Source organism: Pelmatolapia mariae, linkage group LG7 (genome assembly GCF_036321145.2).
Source record: "Pelmatolapia mariae isolate MD_Pm_ZW linkage group LG7, Pm_UMD_F_2, whole genome shotgun sequence".
In the NCBI taxonomy this organism is placed as follows: Eukaryota; Metazoa; Chordata; class Actinopteri; order Cichliformes; family Cichlidae; genus Pelmatolapia; species Pelmatolapia mariae.
Genome location: NC_086233.1, coordinates 8,465,764 through 8,471,763, shown reverse-complemented (window position 1 = coordinate 8,471,763; position 6,000 = coordinate 8,465,764). Strand labels below are relative to the sequence as shown.

The following is a 6,000-nucleotide window of genomic DNA, read 5'->3' as shown; positions in this document are numbered from 1 at the left end:
AAACATAGGGCCCAGGGGACAGACGCGACCCACAAAAGGGTCTAATTTGTCTCATTGAATGGCTCAGCATGTGACAACTGCAGTGAAGTAATTAATAAATCTATGCTGCAAAGCCAGGTTTGCTGATCCAAGCATTTATATAAAACATAGGAGTCTAAAAATCTGGGGAGTTCAAAGTCTTTTTAGAAAGACTAATTGGGCTGTTCTTCCATTTTGTAGAAATAATAATTTCTGTTGTGTGGCAACATTGTTTTTCACTTAGGAACAGTAGTTAAAAAAAATCTTATGGTTCACGTGACGCAGAGCTGTTTTTATTTACTTTTCTGGAACACTTGAGATGCAATCGAGCTATATTTGGCCCTTGATAAGATGCGCTTCATATCCCTTGTGCGTAGAAAACGGGAATCTCTCTTCAAGGGGAAAAGTGGGATTAGTAGGTAGGTGGGGTGGTCCTAATGGTAAAATGAGTAAATTTAATACAAATAAAATAAGAAATGGTATATGAGATAGTAAGATAAAAAGAACATGAGGACATAAACATGCAGTTATTTTGCAAACTTGTTTCTGAAAAAATGAAATCAAATAAAAACAGCTTCTTCTTTTCTTAACCACCCATCCAAAGTTTTGTCTAACTAACTGAAAATGAAATGGAGAAAAGCCCAACTTTTGAGATAATAACATGAAATTTTGAGTTATAGATACAAATAAATAATGTATTTTTAAAAAGGTTTTTATCAATGGCAGAAGCAAGCTCTCATGTTTATATCTTAATTTATGAGTCAAAATAAAATGCATAAAAAGCAAAACAAAAAAAAATAAATAAAAAAAAATAAATAAAGTGAAGTTCATGAAAAATAATACAGCTCTTAAATATTTTGCTTCACTGGGAGCTCACTAAACCCTTTATCTAGTCTTAAACCTAAAAGAAACGTTTCCATACCTTTATTTTAATTTGTTTTCATTTATGTTTTACTTAAAGTTAGCTAGTCCCCGTAATGTGTGCTAATCCCCAAAATAATCCCTTGAAATCCAACGCACAGTGTTTAATTGTGAAAAGCTGGGACAGGAAGTTGTAGATTTATGCTGGTTAGCGTAACAGCGGTTGCCGCCGGGGTCTACGGGACCGTCCCTCCCAGGAAGACAGAACCCGACACCGCCTCCTGCTCCTCCTGCCTCCGTGGTTGAGGGCCGTCCTGGAGAGCGGTCCGCCGTCTCTTCTTCGTATTGGACACTGTGTCATCACTCATTTTTATTCAGCGAGCTGGTTAGCAGGTATTAGCCACCCAAACCAAAGACTGTGTCAACATCTGGTTGCTTCTGCAAAGCTAAGCTTAAACCGCTAATCTTTTTTTTTTCTTTTTCTTTCTTTTCTTTCTTTGTTTCAGCCTTTTCTATTTAATTCAGTTGCTTGTTTGGGCTTTTAGCCAGAGAGTGTGTGAGGGACGGACACATTTAGATTCAGACAACGTGACTGCATGCTACGAGCGACGAGAAATAACGGAAAGCAGGAGCAGCGAGAAAGCCTGAAAAGGACCGGTTGTTGATTTCACCAAGATAAACAACTGGCACAACAAGGTGAGCCTCGGAAAACACCATTTGCATTCAGCTACATGATCACAGATTGATTAAACATTCATTTTGCTGTGGCATCATTCCCATCCAGTGTCAGCCGCTGATGTGAGGCCATCGGCTATTTGCATCTCTCTGTGCCCGGCAGGAGATTCATTGTAGCTGCTGACCTGCCTGACAGTGGTTCATCTTTTGTTGTTGGGTTTTTTGTTTGTTTGTTTTTTTTTTTTACCGGCCTGATGGGAATCAGTTGAGTAAAACAATAGGCGTACACTTTGGCTGACTCAAGCTTTGATTTCCTTTGAGTTGAACTTTATTACAATACCAGGAGAAAAGTTGCAGTCAGATATGCTACATTATATCATGAAGATCATATTCAGAAAATACCCAGGGCAGGCAACTTTTTTTTTTTTTTTAAATAACTGCACTCTGAATTTTCCAAGAAATACACTCGGGGTGTAGGCAACGCATGTCAGTATTGTTCAACATTTGCTCTACTTTATGATACACAATGACATTTAATAGAGTGACTTTCAGTACAGCTTGACATTTAAGCATCTTTTCCACTGTCTTCATCCCCTCATCCTATCTTCCCTTTCTCTTTCCGTTCCCACCTACATCTCCTCCTTCCCTACATGCCCACTCCACCTCCTCTTCTCCTTTTCTTTATGCACTTGACACCCCCTTTTGCCCTTGTCCACACTTCTCCACCTCCTCTTCTGTCCTCTCAACCCCTCATTCGTCTCTATGGCTCTCTCTTTTCCCCTTCATTGATTTGCCCAGTGGCGTTGCTAAGAGACGACCACAGTCGGAGCACTGCGAAGGATAGAGTAGATGGAGAGACAGTTTTACCTGCTCAGAAAAGGAAGTGAAGATTGAAACAGGAGATTCTCTGTCAGATATCATGTGGCTTTGGTATGTCCTAGCTGAAGCTGGTTGGTTGTGCAAGAAAGTTGCACCAGTAGTTTACAAAGAAACACGTGAGTTTGTGGAGGGTTTTTTTTCCAGTTGTATTTGAACATGACTGCAGTTAAGGATTATTGATTAATGTGCTTTTATGATTAACTTTCTATCTGTTCAGTATATGAAACTGAGAAAATAGAAGGAAATGTCTGTAACTAATTGTCTGGAGCCTAAAACAATCTTTTCAAATGTTTCATATTGTAGAGCTGAATCTGAAAATTTGACAGCTCTACTGCTTTGTTTGTTTTATAGTATACTTAAAAAAAATTGTCCTGCAACTAGATTTGTCAAAAAAATTGATACTCGAATACCAAAAAATATTGAATTAATAGTCATTTGTAAAAGTACCAACAGTGCCATCTGTCAGACAACTATAATCAGTTGTCTGATAGACAAATTCGCTTTCTGTTAAAGTGAGAAAAGTTTAGCAGCAACTAGACAGAAACAGTGGAAATGTGCACTAAAGACTCTGTTTGATCAGCAGTGAAAACTTGGAGCCAAATCACCAGAAGCACTGCTCTACCTCAGAGGTCTTAAATCATTGTTGTTACAAAGAAACCAAACACTGCATGGTGTGAGTTTTTTATTTTTTCGCTGCCTAAGAGAAACTTAAAATATTTGTCCTATTAGTTTTTAATTATATGATATAAATTGATATAATTTTTTGTATTGCTCTGGTGTTTTTCTTTTCTTTTTTTAATGCCTCTTTATTGTTTGTAATTTTTTTCCGTGTGGCATCAAAAATGGCATTGAGTAACGGGTATTTTCCTTGGTGTCAGTATTGTTTGAAATTTCAGTATCATGACAACCCTACGTACGGGTGCAACTTACTAAGTTTTAACTTAATGCAATGTTGGCATAAAGCCATTCCGGCTCATGTTAAAATCTTAAGATGAAACTTTATATTATTCTGTCTTATTTTGCTATTTATTTATTTATTTTGCCCAACTTCTTATGTGGAAGTGTCTACAGGACTTCACTACAAGTGGTAGTTTTAAACTTGAATAACCTGAATATACTGCTACTACTAATAATAATAAGGATAATGATAGTAATAACAATTGATAGCAGTGAACAGAAATTTTCATGCACATTTTCAACATAAAAATATGTATAATAATAGATTTCAATCAGGGAAAAAAGCAGAAAGAAATAAAAAATCCATTTAAAAAAAAATCTCTAACGCTGTTCTTTTTTTAGCAGAAAACACTGTGCCCATTGCCCACAACAAGACTTTGTCTTCTAAGAACACATCGGGCTTAAGTATAAGCTGGGATGTAGCCTTTCAATCTGTGGTGAGAGGTGAAAAAGTTACAGGCTGGCCTCTTGTTGTGTAACCAATTAACTGTTAAACAGAGGTGCCCAGAGATAGTCACTCAGAGCATTAAAACCAAAGCTAACAGTGGCATTGGTATCTGAACACTACACTACTACAGAGAAACATAAAACCTTCACCACACCCTGCCGACACCACTTTTTTATAAACTTTTTTTCCTATATTACAAGATAAATCTAAACCCCCCGCTTGCATCTTATATATTGTTTTAGGATACAATTTTTAAGCTTTTTTTGTTTTTTTTGTTTTTGTTTTAAATTGGTGTTTTTAGTAATAAATGTATGAGTTACGGCACACCATGCGGCTCCTGTGCATTGGGCATGATTGTTAAATTCCCATTTTTTCCTGGTTTTAAAAGACATGTATGAAGTCTTTCATAATTCCTTAAATATCTTTGAAGAAGTCTCCGCTTTTTAATGTAGAAACTAGGAATTCTAAAAGTTCTTATAAACCCCTTTGTTGGGTAATTTACAGTAATTGGTAAAACAACAGTATTAAAAAAACAAACTTGCACATTCAGGCCACAGGAGTGTCCCAACACCCACTCACACGTCTTGTTCTGCGTTGCATGTTTCTTTTATTACTTTTCTCACTGTACAATGGGACTTTTCAGACGTTACCCAGCGTAACTCCAGCAGTGTTGCCAGCTGTTCACCATCCTGTTCTTCCTTGGTCCCCACACACAGTACTGCATAAATAAGAGAGGCAGAATTAGAAAATATTCACCAGCTGTGCCAGCCAGCATCTCCCTGGCACTGCCCCATGAAACCTTCACTCCACCTTTCCCGCTGCAGCTGAGCCACAACCTCACCCCATAACAACCTCATACACAGTAACACATTACTTATAACATAGAACATTATAGAAAGACTTTTACATTAGCAGAATGAAGAACTGATTGGTGTAAAAATGGAACAAAACAAGGCAAAATGAAGCCCAGGGCAAAATATTTTTTAAAAAATGGCATTAGTTAGCTCTCAACTGCATGAAGTATACACACACAATAACAAATATCAAAAAGAATTAAAATAAGTTTATTGGACAGTATCCTTGGCCACACACCAGTGAATACTAGTAACTGGGCACAGTAGAGGCTGAGGTCGTTTGGAGAGTCATTGGACACTAATAGAAACCATATGTTAAAAATGTTTGACATGTGTAATTTTATATTGTATTTCTTCAAAGGCACACAAAAAGTATAAAAACATGTAGTTCACTTTGGATGTCTTAATTAAACTTTTAATTTTTTGTATCATTTAGTAACAGCTAAAATGATGTTGAATTTCACTGACTTTTAAGTCTTAACAGTATTGCAGTGTTTGTAGCTGAGTAACCAGTAAAAAGATTTTCCTTTCTATCTGTTGCCTCAGATTCTTTAAAAGCTTGCAGAAGTTTAAAGTGCTATCATTGGCTGTGCAGTTTAAAAAAAGCTTACAGAACTGTATCAATCAGCAAAATAGCTACACAAAAAAACAAGACCTAAACAACCGATGTACATAGCAGACTTATAAATATTTAGTTATGTTTAATATTTAAAGATTTTTTATATGCAAGCACAGTAAATGTATCCCTAGAATTGGGATAAGTCCATATACTATGAAAACACGGTACTTGGTAATTGCATTTTTGCATTTGAGGTACATTTTTCATCTGTCATGTGGTGCAACAGACTAGCAGACTTTGTATTTTAAAATGATTTACTTCAAATGAAAGCTGTGAGTAGTTCTTTTAATCTTGAGTAGTTCTGTACATGCTACAATACTTTATCTACACAAAGCCTATCATGCAGTTAATACAACCTTTGACAAGTGAATAAAATAACCACTATTACAATGCAAAGCTTTTAATGTGTCAGTGGTAATAACATTTGAAAGGGTCTACATGTAAACATGTCACACCACAAAACATGAAAAAGTGCCAGTGACCTTGGAGATCCGACAAAGTGCCATGTAATGAAAATAATTGTTACTTAAAATCCTCTTGATGTGTCACTTGTTACTTTACCATTTGCAGTGTGGCATCACAAACTATCCAGAGAAAATGTATTCAGTCAGAGCAAACACTGGTTTGTTGTTATTATGTACAGACTTTAGAACCAGAGTAATGGAGTGCACCGTACAAAAAAGGCTTCA

At 36.4% G+C, this 6,000-nt stretch overlaps 1 long non-coding RNA gene across 1 annotated transcript in view; it reads left to right on the top strand.

The window, feature by feature from the left end:
- The first annotated feature begins 1,102 nt into the window (after positions 1-1,102).
- Positions 1,103-6,000, top strand: part of LOC135933352 (uncharacterized) — a 39,976-nt gene continuing 35,078 nt past the window's right edge. Inside the window, exons 1-2 of the long non-coding RNA XR_010573730.1 lie at positions 1,103-1,272; positions 1,386-1,575. This is a non-coding gene — a long non-coding RNA (uncharacterized LOC135933352). The remainder of the gene's footprint in view (positions 1,273-1,385; positions 1,576-6,000) is intronic.